General features: G+C 37.4%; 1 protein-coding gene across 1 annotated transcript in view; it reads left to right on the top strand.

Moving 5' to 3' along the window:
- Positions 1-2425: 2425 nt before the first annotated feature.
- Positions 2426-25010, top strand: part of SESTD1 (SEC14 and spectrin domain containing 1) — a 94906-nt gene continuing 72321 nt past the window's right edge. Inside the window, exon 1 of the mRNA XM_081050819.1 lies at positions 2426-2701. The gene's annotated coding sequence lies outside the window, so the exon portion shown is untranslated. The remainder of the gene's footprint in view (positions 2702-25010) is intronic.

The following is a 25010-nucleotide window of genomic DNA, read 5'->3' as shown; positions in this document are numbered from 1 at the left end:
GTGGTGTGAGAAGGCACATGTTATGGTTGCAGACTTCAAATGCTTAAAAGGCTATGTGTGGAAGGGGAATTAGTACTACAATCAGATTCACTGGGCACTTTAATACACATTGTATTCATATTTATAATAATGATTTAAGGTTTGATTATTATTGTTTTCCCCTTTTAGAGGTGAACAAACTCATACTTGGAGCTGTTTTGCACTAGTCCAAGGTCATACAGCTAAGACGTGATAGATCACACCACTTTGAAGTTTAAATCCAGTGGTGTTTCTACCAATACCATAACTACCTACCAAATTTATGAGGACACACATTTCAGTTCATTGTAGAGACTAGCAGGACTGCTCAATGATGAATACCATTGTGAGGTAGTGAGTGGTTCCTTATTACTCAGGGTTCAAGCATGTGCTGGACAGCTAGTTTGTTAGGATCTGGTTGTCCCCTCAATTTATACATGTATAAAGAAAGATGTAGTCACCTTATTAACAAAATATTAAAAATGAATTCTCATCATAGAGCCAAAGGATCTCCAGAAATGAGGCCTAGTGAGTTTAAGTGATTGAGCTGTGGTCATTCCATAGTTATTGTAAAATAGAGAAAGCACCCAAACTTTGTTCTCGGTATTGACAGTCCACTGTTTTTTCGGTTGCAGCAGTTATCTATTATTAATTATTATCAATTAATAATAACTGAATAATACAGTGTGGAACTAGAGGGTGTGGAAAGAGAAAAGCAGGGATGTTTTGAGAATTACTATAATGAATTATTTGGCATGCTCTTGCTGTATTAAAACAAGCAAAGAATGTGAGTGGTAGTAGGAGAATGCTACTTAGTAAAGGAGAACAGAATATTGTGGAAGGTTAAGGAAGGCAGGGACTGTGGTTTGTACTGTGTATCCCTCTTGTTGAGTAGATGCTCAACATCTATTTGTTGGAATGAATAATGTCATCAATACTTTAACAAATATTTAAACAAAACCTTCTCAGTGCTGAGCAGAGTGCTCTGTCTGGGATCCAACATGGAGTAGACAAAAATCTCTATTCTTTTAAGGAACTCACAGTCTAGTAAGAAAAGACCATCAAGCAAAGCAATGGGGAAAAAAAAGAAAGTGCTAAGGATTATCATAGAGAATAGATAAAAGGTTCTATGAAAACAGCAAGGAAAGGGTATGTAATTCAATGTGTGTAGGGTGAGGATATGAGTGTGGTGAAAGGAGATGACAGGGAATATTCCAAAGAGGAAATGATGCATTATCTTTATTATCTTGAAGGATCATAGGAGTTCACCTGGTTCAATGAGGGATGGATTTCAGACGGGGGGAATATGCAAAGGCACAGAGACAGTCTGTTGAATCTGTGTATGACAGTGTGATGGAGTTGGACCTGGAGCTGAAGAGGTCTAGGGATCAGATCATAAATGGCTTTGTATACCATGGTAATTAACTTGATGCTGATTTTCTAGGTGGAGAGCCTCTAAGAGATTTTAAACAGGGAGGCTCTGTAGTTTTGGAGCATTCTCTGGCAGTCATATAAGACAAGAGGAAGTGAAATTAGAAAGGCTTGACATAAAGACTGCTAAAGAGGTTGAAGTAGTCGAGATAGATTATCAGTCACAGAATTGAGGAAGAATTCATCCTTGGGATTTTAAATCTGAGAACTTGAGTAAAGAGAAATTCAGTCGTCTAGCTGTTGGAATGGCAAGATTTTATCAACGGAATCAGGTGATACTTAAGTGAGTACAGATGAGTAATATGGAAGGCCTGGGTTTGGGACCACATGGCTGCCCTGAGTTTGTGTGTATTAGCTGATGACTCTTTTGAACTGAATTCAGGAAATGACATAAAAATGATTTGCACAATAAAATTAGAAGAATGAAGACAGAAGTCAGTACATTTGGAGACAAATAAGTAGGGGTGGTGGAGATGGGGAAGTCGCTATTGTCAGAGGACCATTTGTGGATAAATTTTGGACAGGCCAATGGAAAAGATCCGCAAAGAAAACAAATGCCCTGAATCCAGACGTTCCTCACAACATACTCCCCACCCAGCTGCCTTTATCTTTCAGCAATAGCACAGACTGGGGGAGACCCAGCAGAGGGCATTTCTTGGCAGTGGGGACGTATGGGCAAAGGAATCCCAACCAACCGAGGATGACCACGTTAGAATTTCGAAAAATGCAGAGCACATCCTCAAAGCTACGTATTTCAGGACAAGCGCAGGCTTCCCGGCTGCAGGGCCAGTGCTCTTGCCACTACCCCACACTGCCTGCGGGCTTGGGCGCTCGCAGCTCCGGGCGTGGCGAGGACAGCAGGGTCAGCGGGGTGCGTCGGCAGCCCCCCTCCGCGTCCCGTGCCCAACCCCCAAGCCCCGGGAGACCGACTCCCAGCCCCGCCCCCTTCCCCTGGCCGGGCGGGGTCTCTGCGCAGCCGCTGCCCGGGCGCGTGCGGGGCCGCGCGGACGCAGGTCGGGCCGCGGGTACCGGGAGCTCGCCCGGCCGCCCGCGCCGCCGCCCCTCGCTTGACGCACGCAGGGGCCGGGACGCGATTTGCCGCGAGTGACTGGAGCCGCCGCCACCCGGGCCCGCTCCGCCCCCAGCCCGCCTTCTCCCGCCTCGCCCTCTGCCTCCGCCTGCGTTTCGCTCGCGTGCCCGCGTCCTCCCCACCGCCCCGGAGCCGCGGGTCGACAGCGTCAGCACCAGCCAGGTGAGTGGGGTCGCCGCGCGGCCCGGGCGGCCCGGGCGGGAGCAGCGCGCAGGCTCGGCGGCCGGGAGGAGGAAGCGGGGCGGCGGCGGGCCCGGCTCTCTCCCCCTGGCGGGCCGCGCGGCTGCACGCGGGGCGCCCCCACCCCGCCGCCGCCCCCACCCCGCCGCCGCCGCAGACAAAGCGCCCGAGGTGGGAAGCCCGACGGGCGGTCCCTCCTCCGCCCCGCCTGCCGGGTGCGGCCGCGGCCCGCGCTGCCCGGCTCGCTCGCGGCTCCCCTCCTGAGCGCCCTTCCTCGTGTCTGGGTGAAAGGGACCCGAATTGTGCAACAGGTTTAGGCGTTAAACCTTCTTTTCCGGCGGGTCTTGTCCTGGCGGGGTGCGGAGACCCGATGTGGCGCCCGGCTCCGGGGCGAGTCCCCGCGTCCAGCGCCCGCGGCAGCCTCCTTTGTGTGGCCGGTGACCAGTCCTGCCCGGTGGGTGGGGGACGCTGGCCCGAGGCCCCCAGGCTGCGCCCAGGCTCCTGGACATTTCCTTCGCGGAGTGGGGCTTGGCTTCCGCGGGCCTTCAGGATGTTAACATCCCTCCAGCCTCTGGAGGAGTCACAAAGGGAACGGAGAGAGGATTGGCAACGATCCCTGATCGTGTATTTATTTTTTATATGTTAGGTAGATGCGTGTTAGAAGAGACCCGCAGCCTGGTCGGCTCTGGAGGGTACGGTTGCAATTGCACCCTGGGATGCAGGGTTTGGACTGGGTGCTGCTGTGACAGCCCCTGTGGTTCTCGTGGTGCTTTGACATCTTTCATACACAGACAACCCCCGAGAAGAAGTTGGAATTGCTGTTGGGGGAGTAACCTGATAGCAGCTGCTTGACAGGTCACCTCTTCGCATTTTGTCTGTGCCAAGAATACCCACCATGCATCCCGGTGCAGGCTGGCAGATGAAAATGCCACTCACAATCCCCCTGTGTTGGAAAATGTTAATTGACATGGTTTTCTTTGACTTGATAAACCTTTTTTTCTTAGAGGGGAGAAACTTTACCCCCAAGGAAGAATACAGAATAAAGAAGTTTATCTCTGTTTACATACCTTGGGTCATGCTCTTACCTAGCTGGTTTCATTGGTATGCTATTTTAGTATAACAATACTAAATGGAAGGAAAATCTCTTCCTTTTGCTTTGAGCAATAAAACACTTCTTTGTTCTAGAACCAGGAAGCTTTTATACATAATACTTTGTGTGGACAGAAGTTGGTGACTGTCTTTACCCCATGACCAAATAATACATGAAAACATTCCCTAAGGATTTAGAAAGCATTACACAACTCTGTAGATTGTTTTTATATCCCAAATTCCAGGAAATCATTTTGCTGTATATTTATTCAAACAATTTAGTGTAAATTTAACCTTAAAAATTGGGCCTACTCTGTAAATATCCCCACCTGAGGGAATGAATTGTTTGCATTTAAAGAGTTTACCAAGCATTTTAACCCCTGTGAATAATAATTGGAAGGAATAATTGATGGATGAGATTAGGAGCTGGTGGTGGACCTAGAAGTCTGACAGCAGAATGCAGAACAAACATGTAAAGTGGCAGAGGTTGCAAAATTCACCTACTTGGGTTTTAGTTGTTTGATTGGCATATCTGAAAACTAAATGTCCACTGGCTTAAAAAGCAGAAAATGTTACATTTTGTACATTTTGACCTGTTTTTTCCATGTACTCTATAAAGACCCCTTGAAACTCTTTCTCCTTAAAAACACACTTGATATTAATACTTTCCTTTTGAAGAAATAAAATTATACCAAATTAATAGGCTCTGTGGAAAAGTTCTCTGGCATAATTAGTAGTTTGATTTCACTAAAAATAACATTCATCTGTGTAACATCTAACTTCAAAGCATTCTCTTTGCTGTTTTAAGCAACAGGAACCATTTCTTGAGAAAAGCCGGATATTTACTAATAAAAAGTAGCAGAAACTTAAATTTCTGTGAGTTTTATTGAGATATAACTCATATATCATAGAAGCCACTCTTTCAAGTGTACAATTCAGTTGTTTTAGCATATGTACAAGATAGGGCAAACATCATCTCTAATTCAGAAATACTTTCATTATCTTGAAAAGAAACCTCCAAACCTGTTAGCTGTCATTTCCATTCCCCCTTCCCTGCAGGTGGCAATCACTAATCTGCTGCTTTCTGTCTATGGATTTGCCTTTTCTGGACATTTTATATAATCAGAATCACATGACATGTGGCGCTTTGTGTCTTTCACTTAGCATAATATTCTCAGGATTCCTCCATATTACGCATGTATCAATACTTCATTCCTTTTTATGACTGACTAGTATTCCATTGTATGGATATGCCACATTTCTACTTTTTGACCCTTATGAGTAATGCTGCTATGAACACTCATTGACAGGTTTTTGTGTAGACATGTTTTCAGTTCTCTTGGATACATACTTAGATTGTGGAATTGCTGGGTCATATGGTAACTGTTTAACTTCTTGAGGAACTGCCAAACTGTTTTCCATAGCTACCTCACCATTTTACATTCCCACCAGCAAAGTATGAGAGTTTCATTCTATCTAACACTTAATGTTGTCTTTTTGATGATAGCCATTCTAGAGGGTGTGAAGTGGTATCTCATTGTGTTCATTTGTATTTTCCTAATGGCTAATGATTGAGCATCTTTTCATGTTCTTATTGGCCATTTGTATATCTTTGGAAAAATGTCTTTGATTTATAATAGTTTCTAAGTTTATGTTTTTACATGTATTTTCTTTCCTTTTTTTTTTTTTTTTTTTTTTTTTTTAATGAGGGCCCAGCTCACAGTGGCCCATGCAGGGATCAAACTGGCATCCTTGGTGTTATTAGCACCACACTCTAACCAACTGAGCTAACAGCCACTCCTACCTGTATTTTCTTATTTTGTCTTTGAAATAATCTTCAAATGTGGAATTATTCCTGTTTTACTGCTGGGAAACTAAGGTGCAAAAGGGTTAAATAATTCGCTCATTTTTTTAACCTTGCAGAGTAAGTGAGAGTCAGGGTCTGAAAGCAGGTCTTCTGACTCTGCTTCCTGCATTCTTTCCACTTCATGAGGTATACAGTAGTTAAATTGTGTTTGCAGATTTGCTTGGCTAATCCTAAATAAAGGGGAGGAATAATAAATAAAAAAAGTCAAACAACAACAGAAAACAGGTGTTTTGACTACACTGCCTCATATTCACCAGGGTTTGTTACGCTTTTTCAAATAAATTCTTTTTTCTTTTATCCTAATAAGGTAGATATGATTTCCATACGTATTTCCTGTGGCGGAAACAGCAATTAAACCCCGTAACAGCTTCTTAGTGGCTTGGCTAATCCTAGATTTCACTGTTCACAGAAATATTGATGTGCTTTCTGTTCCCCTTCAGCTTCCATGGTCTCTATTTTCTCACTAATTTATTCCCTTTAACCTTAAAATAATTGGACAATTTCACATTTTTCATAAACATTAAGATTTTTTTCTGGGTTATGCTGAAATTAACTTTTTTTTTTTGAAAAGTTAAAAGAAAAGTTAAAAAGTTGGGTAGTTTGTCAGTTTCACTTTGAATTGCAGGGTTACTAAGGTACATAATTCAGTTTTTATGTACAAGTTGGTATCAGGCAGCAAATTTGCAAAATTCTCAATTCCTTGGAGGGTAGGTAGAGCTCATGTGTTATTTCTTCATCTTTACATGTCCATTGTCCAGCATAGTGCCCGACACAGAGTGGGGACTCTAACCTTTGTAAATGAATGAATACAAGCGCATTTTGTTAATTGCAAAATAAATAAATAAATAAATACATACATACATAAATAAATAAATAAAATAAAAAGTATCTAGTACTCTTTTCTAGAATAGAGGCAGATTGGATTCCAGAAAAAGAAATTATTTCTTATATCTGACATGTTACTTAAAAAATAATAAGTGATAAAAATTAGGACTTGACTTAAAACAACATTGTATGTCAGAGAAGGAAGTAACCATTGTTCCATCCTGTGTTTAAAAAAATAGATTCTAAGTACCTGAGGGCTCTAGTGCTTATAAGCTTGGTGTCTGCACATAGGAGTTGTACCCTGGGTGTTTGTTAAATAAATGAATACCCAATGAGGGAATAATAGAATTAATTTTTACTATGACAAGTACAGGAGATATAGCAAATTAATACTTAGGCCCTGCTTTTCATTTATTTGATATATTGATGGTCAAACATGATACATGTTAATCATGAAAATTCAGATAATGCATGGTTATATAGAGTGAAAATTGAAAAATCTCCCTTTGCTTCTTTCCCCCTTTTCTTCTTTCACCACTCTTGCAGGTAACCATTGTTAACAGTTTGGGGTTTATATTTCCAAACCTATATCTTTGCACTTATGTGTACATATGTACAAATATACATTTACATACCCAACCATACTCACATACACACATGTGTATTCACAATGGCTTTTCTTTTGAAAATAAGATCACACTACACATGTTCGTTTTTCTTTTACTTAAGTATATTAAGACTATTGTGTCTATAGTCAGAAAAGATAAACATAATATTTGTATTTCCTTTTTAGTTTGCTATTCTTGCCTGATGTTGGTGTTAAGATTAAGCCAGCCTGTAAGAATGAATTGGGAAACTACCTATTTTCCCTGTGCGCTGGAAAAGATTAAAATGTCTGCCCTGTAAACATTTATTAGAAATCACCTGACAACCTTGGGGGAAGGAAGAGATCTGAGACAACCTTTCTAAAATTTTCTTGTTTTTATTGTTCTATGAAGTTTTAGGCCTTATTTTCCATTTATAGTACATTTTTGGTGAAGGAATCCTTCCACACTTCTCCCACCTCTTATGAGTAAGTTGATAAAAGTAAATTATTAAATGAAACAGTGGATGCAGGAGTGTACATGCTTTTTCTTAGATCCAGGGTGAAGCCCTACACTTAATAGTTTTATAACCATAGGCAAAGTACTTTCCTAACTCTTCAAACTTATGTTTTCTTATATGTAAAATGGTAATCATCCCTACCTCACAGGAGTCTTGAAAATATTAAATGAGATGTGAGACAATATATGAAAAACCTCAGTAGTTTCACCTAATAAAAATGAAAAAAATTATGATACTGAACTGTAACATGCCATATAAATCTAAGTTTGTCACCATAGTTATTGCAAATTGTGTTAGCCTAACAAGAAAAAATTTAAGGAGAAAGAATGATGGAGCTATAGGGATGGTTTTCACTAATAAATTGGAAGGATCTATAAAAATTTCTAGGACATTTAAAACTTAATTTTGGTAGACAGTAATTTCTAAATATCTGCATGCTTTTGAGGCAGGATAGGAGTAAACAGGCCTGAATTAATCTTGCATATCACTTATTAGCCCTCTGACTTTGGACAAGTTAATTTCTCTGTAAAACGGGAGAAATACACCTACTTGATTGGATAGTCATGAGAGAAGAGATTAGGACAGTGCCTGGCATCCAATAGGTGTTCAGATTGTTAATGTTTTTTTTGCGGTGCCTGCCAGCGACGAGCTTGACTGTTTTAATAGGGCTTCATGGTGTCGTAAAGAACGTGAGGTCCTAAGTCAGCGTGCTAATGCTGTAAGCCAGTGGCCTTGGACAAATTACCTGCTCAGCTCCTTCTGTTTCCTTACCCATAAGGAAAAAAAAGAGCAAGAGAACTGCTCTTACTGAGGATCTATTTTATATGCACTTACTAGGCTCTTTACAAATCTTACCTCATTTAATCCTCCCAATAATCCTATCAGAGATGATTGTCATCTCCCATTTTAAATAAGGAAGAAACAAAGGTGCAGGAATTGGATTTTCTGAGGTCCATTTAGTGTGTTGTCCCCCTGCTTCCCCCAGTCTTGTCCATGTTCTTTCATTCATTACAACTACCCCCTCCAGGGACGATAGGGTGTGCCCTTGCATACAGGGAATACCACACGAGGAGAAGACTGCAAACTGAAATATTAATATATAGAAAAAACTAAACCAATATAGGATGAGACTACTTATTTATTAATGATGTCCATTAATAAAATGCAAACAGAGGGTGGTTAATGTGTCCTAATGCCTATGCTTAAGAGTAGTAATTAAAGTTTTTAATACTTGTGTTGCTTGTAACCGCTTTACTTAAATAATTTATTAGGCTTCATTGCATTTCCAATTTGATCAGGTGGGGAGGAGGGGATAGGTAGTAGTCATAAAGGGAAATATAAACTGGTTTGACTGTGTGTGTGTGTGTGTGTGTGTGTGTGTGTGTGTGTGTAAGAAGTGAGAAATACAGTTCTCTAGCAGTTTGGAATTTACAGAAACTGCAGATGCTTGGAAAGAAGTAGGGAAAATCTGTATTATGATTATCTACTAGCCAACTTGCAGAGTCATTTAATAGATGAGCCTGCTTTTGTCAGCTGGTTTGTAAAGAGCTATTGATTATATTCTTTTTTTTTTTTTTTTTTAAAAAAAACCACCTTTTATTTATTTAAGTGTGGACCCATCAGCTCCAAGTCAAGTAGTTGTTTCAATCTAGTTGTGGAGGGCACAGCTCACAGTGGCCCACGTGGGGATCGAACTGGCAATCTTGTTAAGAGCACTGAGCTCTAACCAACTGAGCTAACCAGCCTCCTCTTGATTATATTCTTGACAGACATTGTCTTTCCTTTGATAGGGATTGCCAAAGCTTTTGCTATGGGTTTCATTTTATTTGATAAGATTCAGTGACATTGATTTGGCATTTTTGCAAGTCTTGTGCATGCAGGGATATGCAAAACATAAAAATGCTGTTGGGACATCACAAATTGAATTGTGATTCAGTAATATATAGAAGGTTTAGAAATTCTCTCTATTGAGACTTCAGTTATCATTTTAATTCTGTTTAGTAGGAGTGGGAATTCCTACATTTAGGTTAGAATTTTTATCAGTGTGGCTTGAATTGCACTATGTAAATTCTCACTGATACTGAATGTGTTTTTCTTTTTCTTTTTTTTTTGCCGAATACAAAGCGTTGTGGGCTATATGTAAGACGTAGAAAAAACATGGTTTCTGTCTTCAAAGAGTTTATATTTAATTAGGAAGGCAATGACAGAGGAAACCAAGTAAAAGGACAGAGGGTTCTTAAAGCTTGTGCCTGCTCTTTGTAAAATCCGTTCAGCTGCATCAGGCTTTGGTAAGATACCATAGGTCTCTCTGGATGGATACTGTCAGAAAAAACCCAATCCTTTGAAAACTGGCAATGGGTTAGCTTTTATATCTTGTTCGTTCTGTGGTGTTCTTTCTGCTTTATAAAAATTACTGTTTGGTTTAAGTACCAAGAATAGTTCCTTTTCTGAGTTCTTGCTGTTTATCTCCTGTACTCTGGACAGGCTATTCCTTTTTGTGGAGGCTGCTAGGAAGCCAGGGCCAGATTTATGGACATTCCAGAGCAGGCATATAGGTTTTATGCTGTCCAGTTTTTTTAGCCCTTTTCTTGTCACCATTTCTGGTGTTTTCTTTATCCTTTGTTTTTATTATTTAAATTTATTAACTTTTTATGGTCTGTGTATTCTTGTAAGTCTCAATCCTTTTCAGAACAAAATAGGGGTTTATGTAAATAAATATACATGAAATCCACGAAGGAACATAGTAAGATTGATATAGTAGAGACCATATATGGCAAATAGGTTTATTTCATGGTCCGGCCCTGATGGCTAGTGGTGGCTGTGTAATACTGCAACAACGAGTAGTTGGAGGCATCACGTGGATTTAGGGGGCAAGGCTACTGCGATCACTGAGCATCACGTGGATTTAGGGGGCAAGGCTACTGCGATCACTGAGCAGTGTTGTCCTAGGTGTAGGAGTATTGATGGTCTGTATTTTGCCATTCCCATTTTAGACAGAGCATACAGGATGCTGGATAGCACAGTGGGTGGGTGGCTTTTTAAATTTAGAATTAGGTTTTGCCAGGAAAGATGTGGATTTGGGAAACAAGCTGGTAACTTGTTGGGGTTGGCAGTCAGATTGTTCAGCTAGAATAAAATGTCTGCGGTACATTAAGGAGAAGTGAAGTTGGTGGAAAAAGTGAGGAAAGGGATTTGGGAAGCCTTCGTCCATGATCCCATCCAGGATACCACATTGTATGTAGTTGTCATGTCTCCTTAATCTTCTCCAGCAGTTTCTCAGTCTTGTCTGATTTTTTTATGACCTTGACAGTTTTGAGGAGTCCTGGTCAGATATTCATATAACAGCTCTCAACTTGGGTCATCTGATATTTTCTTCACGATTATGGGGTTATGAGTTTTTGGAGAGAATACACAAAGTTGAATTGCCCTTTTCATCATGTCATGTGAGGCAGTGACTGATATTTACATGATGCCCCTGGTGATTTTAACAGATCGCTTGGTTAAGGTAGTGTTTGCCAGGTTTCTCTATTGTAAAGTTACTAGTATTTTTCCCTTTCCATACTTTATTTTTGGAAGTGATTCACTAAATTCATGTTGTCCTCAAAGTGGGAGAGGAATTAAAGGAGCTTTACTTTCTATTCCTTTAGATGGATGTACCATATTTTTACTCAACTGTTCCCCTATTGATATCTATTTAGATGGTTTAGTATATGGTAACAGTTAAGAGAACAGGCTCTGGAGCTGCACTAACTCGGTGAAAAGCCTGGATCCACACTAGTTATGTGATCTTGGGCTGCTTTTACTTGGCTTATTTGTCCATCAGTACAATGGAGGTGTTGGTAGTTCTACCCCATACGATTGATTGTTGGGAGGATTAAATGAGAATGTGTCAAGTGCTTAGAACAGTGGCACCATACTAAATACTAGATAGGTGTTTGTTATTATTATTGCCATTGTTATTTTGTCCTGGCAATAATACTGCAATGAATATATTATTTCACACACAATGGTGGGGTCGGTGGGTATGCAATAATATAAATTCCTAGAAGTGCGTACGTGGCATTTGTAATATTGATAGATATTGCCAAATTTCTCTCCCATACAGGTTGTACGATTTTGCCTATCCACCAGAGATATATGATAATATCTGTGCTCCTACACATGTGTTACCAAATTATTTGATCTTTGCCAATTGATCGGTACATATCTTTTATTATGAATTAATTTGAGCATCTTTTCATTGAGTTATTTAGGAGTTTAGAATTTGATGCTGCTTGTTTGAAGCAGTTTGTGGTTCATTAGCTGAGAAGTAAAAATGTTTGGGGGAAATAATTGTGGTAACTAGATAAGGAATAGTTTGGTTGGGAAAGCTAGAAATAGTACTTCTGTGGTTGCAAGATGGACAGTCTGAGGAGTGACACTAAGTTGCTGGCATCTTTTGATGTGACAGCATGGTATCTTGGTAATTGCTTTTTAAAAAGTTTTAAGAGGAATCACTATACTACATTTGGTGCAACAATGCACCAATGAATGAAGCTGCAGGGGTGGAGGTTGAAATGAAAGGTTGCAGTTGCATTAAAATAAAACTGAAAGTTAATCTGATCTATCTTTTATGATATGCATGTTCCATAATTAGGCAAAAATTAAAAGCAGTTCACAAATATAATTGCAATTAAATTAACATGCTATTTTATAAATTTTCTTTCCCATTGCATTTTCCAACATGTGTAATCGTTGCTAGGTGATAGCTTTATTCTGACACTATTAAACTGCGCCCTCTAACCCTGCTCCCCAACTACACTGTAAAAAAGAAAAGTGCTGAATCTTACTTTACATCAGGTGGATGGGGGTGGTAGTGGAGGTCATGGTTCTTTGCTCTTTACCTTTGTTTGAATTTCATGTTTTGGGGGGGGTCCATGAATGCACTTTAGCCATTCTTGACATACCCTTCCACCCTGACATGCGTATTTCCTTTATCCCTCACACACCTGAGGCATGAGAACAGATTAGTTGGGGTTGGAGCAGGAGAAGATACAAAATGACCACCACTCTGAAAGAAGGAAAGGGATATCAAACCAGGAGAGGGAAGGAGACACCATGGAAATAGAATCTAGATCCTTGGAATCTGATATTGTTAGTTTCCAAATAATTAGGGTTAAAAGAGTGGAGAAGGCAAAGGAGAGCTCCAGTAACCTATCAACTCCTTTGGACCCACTCCTGCAGACCTGGTGTCAGTACTAAAGCAACATTCCTCAGGGACTCAGCAAAATAAAACACAAAGCTCCTACACCCTCAGTCAAACTGAGTCAACCCAAAAGGTGAACATTTCTTCTCGCTGCTTTAAACTACAAAGTAAGTCGGTTAAAAGACTAAGTGCCGTCCTTGTTGAAGGCTGTGACACTGGGCTGAGGCCCAACTTGCGAAGGGTGCCCTGGGGGTGGGAGAGAACTTAGAAGGCAGGACGCAGGGAACCTTCAAGGCAGCTGAGACACAAACAGGGATTTTTACAATTTTCACCAGATCTTGGATTGTTTTTTCTCTCATAGACAAATCAAAGCTCTATCCCAAATATTTCCTCCTATAGGACAGGCAGCTCATCAGACAGACATCTTGAGTTGTGGTGAGATGGAAACTACTACTACTACTTTGTAATTTAGGATTTCTATCCAATTTACTTCCAGAATATCTAAGCACACCAAAACCAGAAATGGGGAGTGGACGTTTTAGGGCATCCAAATTAAACAGATGAAAAAACACTTGGACTACAGTTTAATTCTATCTTAAATCTATACTTTCTGTTAAAATGCCATTTTAGTTAACCTGCTTTTGTACCCTGTGAGACTAAGCCTATCAGTTACTTATACCTTAGAGTTAATCATTTAAGCAGATAATTATTGCTTTTCTCTTTAATACTAGGCTGAGATCAGATACTAAGGAAATCAGAATGTTGATAGAAGAGGAGAAGTAATTTTATAATTTACATCTTTTGTGCAGGATCCTGCTGGACACTGTGGTTAGCTTTGGGTGACATTTAAGAATTGAGTCGTTTTGCAGAGAAGACAGCATTTTACAACGTATTTCTTTAGACAACTTAAAGTTGCTAAGTCCAAAAGTGTTCTTGCAAAGATTTATTTTAATTATCTATTGATTTTTTTTTTTTTAACCAGCTGGTTGCAGGAACAATGCAGATAATATAGCATCCTATTATATAGTTCATTTAAACTAGAGCTTTTTAAAAATTAAATTAATAGTATTAATCTATTTTCTGTCAAGCACTGAGATACGTAGTAAGAATATAGTATAATATATTAACTAGTGTGAAAAAGGACTTCGCTACTAGAACAGAGAAATTAGACATTGGTAGTGATTAGTAAATATAGGGCTCTGAATGTTTTATGATGAAATTGCCAGACATTTGGCATCTAAATAGTTAGTGTGTTTAACTTAAGAGCTTGACAGGACTTAGTTTCAATAAGAAAAGTGATTAGGGCTAAGGAAAGACAGGCAGGTTAGAGGATAAAAAGAAAAAAGAGGTCAGTTAATAGAGAATGCAGAGGAAAAAAAGGATCAAAGACGATTCAATTAACGTTTGTGAGAAGAAAGCCTTTCCTCTGAGGAAGAAGAAATAAGGTGCTCTAGTTCCTTTATTTTAGGGACACTTAATTCAGTTTGGTTACAGATAACCTCTATAAGCAAAATACAAAGAGAAATGTGAAACTACATTGACTTTTTTCCTACAGTTAGTCATTTACTAAGTGACAAGTTTCTAGTTTCATATAGAAACTGATGACTGAGGAAACTACTCCAAAAGAGCTGATACTTTATGTTAATTTTAATGAATGATGGTGAGAAAGTATTTGGATTATTGTCAAATTACTTGTCAAATTTTCTTCTTTCTAAATGTAGTGCATGCTGTAAGTACAATGTTTTACAGTACATATATGTACTATATCTATTTTATGGAATCTTAAGAATTTTGAAGGAATTTAATTAATCATAGGATTTTTAAGGGACGATCAAGAGAAAGCATTTTTTTTCATTATGCCAACAGTATTCTAGGGGCTTATTAGTATCATTATGCTTATGGAATCATTTCCAGATTTGTATACCATAGTTGTATTTCTGTCCTTCTGGCAGGAGATAAAGGTGTCAGCTCCCATGAACTCTTGTGTCTGATGAGCGGGGTAGGGGAACTCGCTGTACCTCCCCGATGTTGAGGGGAGATTTTGAAGTCACCCTTTATGCTACTGAAAGTAGGACTATGGGCAGATTTGGCACACATTTGATTATCAGTGCTTATTCTGGACAATACACATTCCTTATTCCTAAAGAAAATAAACAGTTCTTGTAAAATTTATTACTTAAAATATCTCCAAACTAACTCAGTCGTACTTGGCACTTGTAGGGAAGGGGCAGACATACAGTACAAAGTAAAATTGGCTTAGTCCTTGCCCTTATGGAGCACATACTATTAACAGGTGCTAAATTTTATGCTTGGAAATATAGGCTATTAGAGAAACGTGGGAAGGGCCAGATTTTCTAGGTCCCCCAAAAAGTCTTAAGTCAAAGTGATCATCAGAAAGTCAAATCATTTTTTTTCAGTTACAGTTGACGTTCAGTGTTATTTTATATTAGTTTCAGGTTTACAGAATAGTGTTTGGATATTTGTATGATTGAAGAAGTGACCCTCCCAACCCCTGAGAAGTCTAGTGCCCACCTGGCACCATAGGTAGTTATTACCGTATTACTGACTATATTCCCTGTGCTGTACTTTACATCCCTGTAACTATTTTGTAACTACCAATTGTACTTCTTAATCCTTCCACGTTTCTCACCCAGTCCCCCACACCCCTTTTGGCAACCATCTGGCAACCACCATGGTTACCTGAAAATAAGACCTAGCCAGACAATTAGCTCTAATGTGTCTTTTGGAGCAAAAATTATAGTAAAATAAGACTACATTACTAAATAATATAAATTTAGTAACATAATATTACTAAAAATTATAGTAAAATAAGATCTTATATACTGTAATATAAGACCGGGTCTTATATTAATGTTTGCTCCAAAAGACACATTAGAGCTGATTGTCCGGCTGGGTCTTATTTTTGGGGAAACACGGCATCAATTTTTTCTCTATCTATGAGTGTGTTTCTGTTTGTTCATTTCTTTTGTACTTTAGATCTCACATATAAGTGTGATCATGTGGTGTTTGTCTTTCTCTAACTTACTTCATTTAGCATAATACCATCTAGATCCATCAGTGTTGTTGGAAATGGTTAGATTTCATTTGTTTTTATGTCCTAGTAAGTTACCGCTGTCTAAATGTACATCTTCTTTATCCAGTAGTCTACTGATGGGCACTTAGGTTGTTTCCGTATCGTGGCTATTGTAAGTAAGGCTGCAGTGAATATAGGGATGCATGTATCTTTTTGAATTGATGTTTTGGGTTTCTTCAGGTAAATACCTGGCAGTGGAATTGCTGGGTCATAAGATAGTTCTATTTTTAATTTTATAGAGGAACCTCCTGTTTTCTGTAGTGGCTGTACCAATATGCAATTCCACCAACATTGCACAAGGGTTCCCTTTTCCCCACATCCTCACCAGCACTTGTTTGTTGATTCATTGATGATGACCATTCTGACACGTGTGAGGTGATAATCTCATTGTAGTTTTAATGTGCATTTCTCTGATGATTAGTGACATTGAGCATCTTTTCATATATTTGCTATCTATATGTCCTTTTTGGAGAAATGTCTGTTCAGGTCCTCTTCCTATTTTTAAATTGGATTGCTTGTGGGTTTTTTTGGTGTTAAGTTGTATGAGTTCTTTGTAAATTTTAGATATTAACCCTTTATTGGATGTATCATTGGCAAATATCTTCTCCCAGTTCGTAGGATGTCTTTTTGTTTTGTTGATGGTTTCCTTTGCTATGCAAAAACTTTTTAGTTTGATATAGTCTCATTTGTTTATGTTTTCTTTTGTTTCTCTTGCTCGAGGAGATCACATTGGCAAAAACATTACTAAGAGCAATGTCGGAGAGTTCACTGCCTCTGTTTTCTTCTACGAGTTTTATGGTTTTGGCTCTTACATTTAAGTCTTTAATCCATTTTGAGTTTATTTTTGTGTATGGTGTAAGAAGATGGTCTATCTTAATTTTTTTGGTATGTGTCTGTCCAGTTTTCCCAACACCATTTATTGAATAGACTGTCTTTATCCCATTGTATGTTCTTGCTTCCTTTGTTATAGATGAAATGACCATATAGGTATAGGTTTATTTCTGGGCTCTCTGTTCTGTTCCATTGTTCTGTGTGTCTGTTTTTATGCCAGTACCATGCTGTTTTGATTACTATAGTCTTGTAGTATAGTTTGATATCAGGTAGCATCAAACTTCCAACTTTGTTCTTCTTTCTCAAGATTGCTTTGACTATTCAGGGTCTTTTGTGGTTCCATATAAATTTTAGGGTTATTTATTCTAATTCTGTGAAAAATGCCATTGGTGTTTTAATAGTGATTGCATTAAATCTGTAGATTGCTTTGGGTAGTATGGACATTTTAATGATGTTAATTCTTCCTCTCCATGAGCATGGTATATGTTTCCACTTACTTGTATCTTCAATTTCTTTATTCAGTGTCTTACAATTTCCTGAGTGCACGTTTTTTATTTCCTTGGTTAAATTTATTCCTAGGTATTTTTTTTTTGATTCAGTTGTGAATGGGATTGTTTTCTTAATTTCTCTTTCTGATAGTTTATTATTGATATACAAAAATGCAATACATTTCTGAATATTAATTTCATATTCTGCAGTTTTATTGAATATATTTGTCAGTCCTGGTAGTTTTTTGGTGAAATCTTTAGGGTTCTCTCTCTATGTAGAGTCATGTTATCTGCAAGTAATGGGAGTTTTACTTCTTCCTTTTCAATTTGGATGTTTTGTGTTTCTTTTTCCTGTCTGATAGCTGTGCCTAGGACTTCCAGTACTACGTTGTATAAAAGTGGTGAAAGTGAGTGTCCTTGTCTTGTTCCTGATCTTAACAAAGCTTTTAGCTTTTCACTGTTGAGTATGATGTTAGCTGTGGGTTTGCCATGTATGGAATTTATTATGTTGAGATATGTCCCTTCTATTCCCACTTTGCTGAGTTTTTATCATAAATGGATATTGGATTTTGTCAAATGCTTTTTTCTGCATCTATTGATACGGTCATATGATTTTTATACTTCATTTTGTTTATGTGGTGTATCACATTAATTGATTTGCAGATACTGAAGCAACCTTGCAAAAAAGATGATTCTTGTGCTTGCTTATTTATTATAAAGTAAAACGACTTTTAGTTTTGTATCATTTCATTTACATAAATTTATTTTAGTACTTGTTCATGATTTTAAAAGCCTGTGCATAACAAAGTGTTCTTCATCATTAAATAATAGAAAATAAAAATTGAAAAATGACTTCAGATTGTTTGTTTTCCAAAGGTGTGTGCAAAAAAATAAGTCCAGAGCTTTGTTTTAACTTACATTAAATAACAAGCAAAAGTACGTCATCTCCGCTGTGAAATGTTTATTAGTCTAAAAATTATTTTCTTAGCTTTTACTTTTCAAACATGTGGATTGGGCTTTATTAACGTTTTTTATTAATGTTTTAACATTATTAACGTTTTATAACGTTAATACCCTTTATTAACGTTTTAATACCCTTTATTATATGGTCATGTAGAGAAAGAAGAGGGGAGAGAGGGAGAGAGAAGTTATTCTTGTTAATAAGCACTGTTTGAGGACCTTTGTATTCTAAGTAATTCAAATATATGTGACTTGGTCCCCTCTGTCAATAAATCTCCATTCATCTTTGAGAGATAGTTATACCATGTTGGTAATTGTAATAGAGATAGTATAAGATAAAATAGTAGCACTAAGGAGGGAGAGAATGGTTAGTCATCCTCACAAGTGTTGTGTCAGGGAAGGTTTCAGAGGTGAAGCTGAGATTTAAAGACTAGGAATTTCTTTGACTAGATAGATAAGCAGAAATGGCAGCGTATGCCGAAGCAGAAATGGCAGCGTATGCCGGAACACAAAACAATGAAACAGCATTGCAGGTTCAGAGAACTGTACTTGGTACATGAACTGAAGGGTGAGGCAGGGGCATGATCTGGAAAAGACTTAAGTCTTATAAAAGAGTTGGCCATTGAGGACTGTTCAAGATTTTAAAGTAAAGTAGTGAGGTACTTAATTTTGTAAGTATGTGAAAAGAGAATGTGAAATTGGAAAATCTTTCAGAGGTTATAAATAATTGACGCAAGGGAACTGTTGAAGAGAAAAGAGTCAGCAGGTTCTGTGACATTTGTATAGAGGGTATAAGAAAAGAATAACTTGAAAGTCTCGGGTTTTTGACTTTGGTCTTTATAACGTGCGTGTGGGTGCATGCACATGTTGGGAATAATGTAGGAAAGCTTATCAAATATTACTGTAATTTTATCAAGTTTAAAAATTTTGAAATAATTTTAGACTTACAGAAAAGCTATAAAAATAATTCAAAGAATTCTCATATGCTTCACCCCAGATTCCCCAAATGTTAACTTTTTACCATGTGTGCTTTTCATAAAGCAATAGATATTATTTTATTTCTGAACCATTTGAGAGTAATTTACAGACATTATTTCCCTTTGTCCCCAAATACTACAGTGTGCATTTCCACAAAAATAAGCATTTTTTTTTTATATAACCACAGTACAATCATCAAAGTCAGGAAATTAACGTTGATACAATATTTTATTGCCTTATTCAAATTTTGCTATATTTCCTAATGTGCTTTTGAGTAAATGAGAAAATCCCCCCCCCCCCCCCCCCCGGTATAGGATCATGTGTTACTTTTACTTGTCATACCTCTTTAATGTTATTTAATCTGGAACACTTTCTTTGTTTGTCTTTGTGCCTCATGATGTGACATTTTAGAAGAATACAGGCCAGTTGTTTTGTAGAAGTATTGCACCATTTGTGTTTCACCGATGTTTCCTCCTGATTAGATTCAGGTTATAGATTTTTGGAATACTACAAGAGTATATCAGTATCATATCTGGAAGTCCATGCAATTGTTCCATTACTGGTGATGTACATTTTTATCATTTGGTTATGGTGGTGTCCCCCTGGTTTCCGTACTGTAACATTACTTTTCCCCCTTTTTAATTAGTATTTGGGGGAGATACTTTGAGACCCTCTAAATACCCTATTTCTCATAAAATTTTTACCCACTAGTTTTAACATACAATAATAATTCTTACCTATATCATTCTGTGTCCTTTTGACGTGTACTCATAAATCTCTGAGCACTTCCTTATATCCTGGCAACAAGATGTTCAAGAGTTTTCCTACCCAGCTTTGGAATCTGCCATTTTTTCAAGGAGCCTTGATTCTTTTTAGTGGGAATAGAAGTCAAAATCTAGGCACATATGCTCATTGTTAATGAGAGGTCATTGATTTTGGCCCTTTTGTTAGTCAGAGAATAGCCAGAGAAACAGAATGAATAGGACATATGCATAAGGAGATTTATCATATGGAATTTGCTCATGTTCTTATGGAGACTGGTAAGTCCAGCCTGTAGGGTAGGCTGGAGATACTGGACAAACTAGAATAGTAAAATGTCCTATAAATATACATAATTTGTTAATTTAAAAGGTGCATAATTCACTAACATTCAGGAATATACAAGGGAAGTCTTTAATAAATTACCGTGCTTTTCACTCATTCTCCCCTACTTCCTGTAGGCACTCTAATTAGTTTGTCGTTTATCTTTTGTTTCTCTGCACAATATGAGCAGATAAACGTATATATTTTTCTTTCCTCTCTTTACTATACAAAAGTAGCATGCTGCAGACATTCTTGTGCACTTTGCTTTTTCCACCTAACAATGTGTACTGGATCTGGATCTTTTTATAGCTGCATAATACTCCATTGGGTGGATATACCAGTGCTTTTATTCAATTATTCCCTTATCTGTGGACACACAATTTCCAATTCCAGATATTCTGCAATGAATAATCTGTGTAACATGTATTTTCATATTGTTGAAAGTATCTTCTCCCTTTTCTGTATGCTAGGTCTGACAATTAAGTTGGCAAAGTTGTTGCAATGATGTTGCTAACCTTTTTTTTGATATCAGAGTGATTATTCATTATGAATTTGTACCTACTGAATAAACAGTTAACCAGGTTTACTATTTACAAGTGCTGAAAAGGCTGCATGAAAAAGTTAGACAAACGGAACTTTTCGCCAACAATTCATGGCTCTTGCATCAGGACAATGCACCAGCTCACACGGCACTGTCTGTGAGGGAGTTTGTAGCCAGTCAACAAATAACTGTATTGGAACACCCTCCCTACTCACCTGATCTGGCCCCCAGTGACTTCTTTCTTTACCTGAAGATAAAAGAAATATTGAAAAAGACATTTTGATGACATTTAGGATATCAAGGGTAATACGATGACAGCTCTGATGGCCATTCCAGAAAAAGAATTCCAAAATTGCTTTGAAGCATGAACGAGGCACTGGCATCGGTGCATAGCTTCCCAAAGGGAGTACTTCACAGGTGACCCTAGTGATATTCAGCAATGAGTTATGTAGCACTTTTTCTAGGATGAGTTCACAAACTTAATTGTCAGACCTCATTTTTCTTATTTTGCATATTTGTCCTTTCTCCTTTTTTACCCCCTAGATTAATGTTGTCCTTTCTCTTAATTAAAAAAAGATTTTGGTTTATGAATTAGATACACTTTTTTTTTTTTTTACTTCTCCATCTCATTAGTTTCTTTATTATTTCCATCCTTGTGTTTTCCTTTAGTTTACTTTGTTTTGTTTTCTGAATTAGGAACTTTTTATTATTTATAAAAATGTTCAAGGTTACAGCTTTTTCTCATTGCATTAAATGTATTCTTTTAATATTTTTTAGAAAATTAATTTTGGTTTTCTGTTTTACTTAAATAAAAGTAGAGTTTTAAAATCTTGAGGTAGAATGTTCTGTTTCTTTATTTCATTAGTAATGTCTAGCTTTATTAGAATTGTGATCGGTGTTTGTGTTATTTCTACTTCGTGAAATATACTGTTGCTTTTAGATGACCTCCATGATCATTTATTTTGGGGGGATCGGTATTCATGTACACTTGAGGAGGAGGTACAGTTTTTATTGTCATTAAGATCTGCCTTTTTTAGTTATATAAATTGTTTATATGCTCAGTTGTTCTTCTTTCTATTCAGTTAAGTTCTTGTGTGTTACTCTTATATGTTATTAAAATTATTTTCCTGTGTCTTTTTTCATCCCTTGTAGTTTTTGCTTTTTAAAGGTAGTTGTGTTACTTGATATGTAGGTATCCTTAACTGTTGTCTCTTCATTGTGTGTTATAGTTTTTAACATTAAACAGTGCTTCTCTTTGTAACATTCAGTGCTTTTTGACTTGACTTCTTTAGTATCAGGATCACTGTTCTTGCTTTATTACTGTTTTTATTTCCTTGATACACCTTTGCCTATCTATTTTTTAGCCTTTCTGATACCCTTTGTTTTAGGTTATCTTTTGCACGCAGCATTTAGTTAGGTTATTTTTTTATAAGCCTTATTAAAAACTATATATGTTTAATGGCTGTTGAATTTGATCTCAGTCCTGTCATATTTATGTTATAAATACTATGTGCGTTAAGTTATGTTTTTCTTTGTTGATATGTTTTCATTTAAAACATTCTTTACATGTTTTGAATTTGTTGTGTTTCGTGTAGCTACTTGTGTACTTATGCTTTTCAAAATAACCTCATTCCTTGTTTTCTTTTTAACTTTCTACTTTCTTTTATGCTAATTTTTAGTGTATGCTTCGGTTCTTAACTATTACTATTTCAACTGTCAATGAGTTTATTGTTTTTCTTTTTCTCTTCTCCCATTTTTAATTGCATTATATCTAGGTTGTCTTCAAACTTTAACTGCAACTTTGTCTTGCTTTTAGTTCAAAAATTAAATGCATTAAATCCTCAATGATCAATCCTTTGCTGAAATTTTCCAGTCACCTGCTGGTTAGATTTAGTTCAGTGTTTAGTGTATTTCTTAAGACGAGTTCATGGACACAATTTCCTTCTAGTTCTTGCATATTTGAAGTTGTTTGTCTATAGCCTTGATACTGGAAAGGCAGGTTGGCCAGAAATAAATCTCTGGTTTATACATTCCCTCCTGCCCCCTTATTTACGATGTGGCTTTGCTTTATATATGTGTGTATATACACATATATGTATTTTTGTTTTCCGGAAAATCTGATGCCAGTGTTAGTTTTCTTGGTCTTGTAGGTTAGTTGATCTTTTGCTTGGAATTGCTGGTTTTATTTACCCTTTTACTTTTAAAATTTTGTAGTTTTACTGACATATGTCTTAGAATTTATTGTAGCAGGTCAATTTTCCCTGCTATCTGATGGATCCTTTTAATATATAGAATTGGGTCTTTTATTTCTGAGGAAGGTTTTTGGATTATAGTTTTAAGTATCAGTTTATTCCAATATTTTATTTTTCTCCAGGAACTCCAATTACACATAATTATATCTTCTTTGCCTGTCTGTAAAATACTTTCCATATTAATTATCTTATTTTCATTCTCTTGATTCTTTTACTGTTTTCTTCAGTATTTTTTTTTTATTAAGTTTAATTTGAAATTGTTCTTGACCACCTTGTAATTTAGTCTTCAGGTCTGACATGATTTTATTTTTTTCTTCTTTTTCTTACCTGACATCTGAGTTCAGTCACTTCTTCCATTTCTCTTCGTTTTTGTTCATGCTGTTTTTAGGTTTTAAATTTCTGATCCAGAGTATTTTTTCGTTTCCAAATGCTTGTTTAAAGAGATAAAATTCAGTTTGGAATGTCTATTCAAGTTTTCTGTTTCGTTGTTGTTTTGGGGGACAATACTTTCCATCAGCTTACATTTTCTTTTTTTATTATTGTTATTGGTTTCAGGTGTACTAAACAATGTACTAGCTAGATATTTACACCCCTCACAAAGTGATAACCCCCTCCCCCAATCTACTACCCCTGTGACATAGTATGTAGCTGTTACAGTTTCACTGACTCTATTCCCTATGCTATATGCCACATCCTGTGACTGTATATATAAAATTATAGTTGACATTCATTATTGTTCAGCTTCAGCTTCAGGTGTACAGTGCAGTGATCAGGCATCTACACCGTCCATGGAGTGATCTCCCTAATAAGACAGGTGCCCATCTGACACCCTACAAAATCTTTACAATATTATTGATTACATTCCCCAAACTGTCTTTCATATCCCAGTGGCAATTTTGTGGTTACCAATTGTACTTTCTAATCCCCTCACCTTCTTCCTCATCTCCACCCCCAGCCCCCCATCTATCAACCCTCAGTTTTTCCTCTATATCTCTGAGATGTTTCTGATTAGTTTCTTCATTTATTCTATTCTTTAGATTCCACATATAAGACATATGGTATTCGTCTTTCTCTGTCTGACTTATTCACTTAGCATAATGTTCTCTACATCCATCCATGTTGTTGCAAATGGTAAGATTTCTTTCTTCTTTATGGCTGCGTAATAGTCCATTATATAATGTACCACAGTTTCTTAATCCAGTCGTCTACCGATGGGCATTTAGATTGTTTCCACGTCTTGGCTATTGTGAATAGTGCTGTAGTAAACATAGGGGTGCATACATTTTTTCAAATTAGTGTTTTGGATTTCTTCGGATAGATACCTAAGAGTAGAATTGCTGGGTAATAAGGTAGTTCCATTTCCAGGTTTTTGAGATACCTCCATACTGATTTCAAAGGTGCCTGCACCAATTTGCAGTCCCACCAGCAGTGCAGGAGGGATTCCTGTTCTCCACATCCTTGCCAGCACTGGTTTGTTGATTTATTGATGATACCCATTCTGAATGCGGTGAGGTGGTATCTCATTGTGGTTTTTCAGCTTACTTTTTCTGATTTCATTTTTTATGGTAGTTTTATATAGATGAAGATTGCTTATGACTTCATTTCTGTGAGTAGGACTGATGTTTTTTGGGGGTTTTAGGAAAATACTAATTCAAGGGGCCCCTCCTCTGTCCCTGTAGCAAAGTATATTTGTTGGATGTCTTCATTTCCTCTTATGGTGGAAAGGAATGTGTGTGTTTAAATTTGCCTCAGTAGAGTCATGGGAGTTGGAGGGATTGTAAGGAAGGGATTCAGGAAAGGTGATTGTCTTAGGTTTGGTTCCTTTAATTGTAAGCATTGAAGCCAATGTAATGAGCTTAATTAAGCTAAAAAAAAAAGGGCCCTCTAAGGCGCTGAAACTAGAATGAGAGGTAAAGCGAGTTGCTTAAAGTTTTCAGGGACTCCACAAGCAGCACAGAAGTCATTAAAAACAGGAAGTCCTACTTTGGTGTCTT

Source organism: Rhinolophus hipposideros, assembly GCF_964194185.1.
Source record: "Rhinolophus hipposideros genome assembly, chromosome: 6".
NCBI lineage: Eukaryota > Metazoa > Chordata > Mammalia > Chiroptera > Rhinolophidae > Rhinolophus > Rhinolophus hipposideros.
Note: the sequence above shows the minus strand (reverse complement) of the source record. Positions and strands in the feature narration are given on the sequence as shown.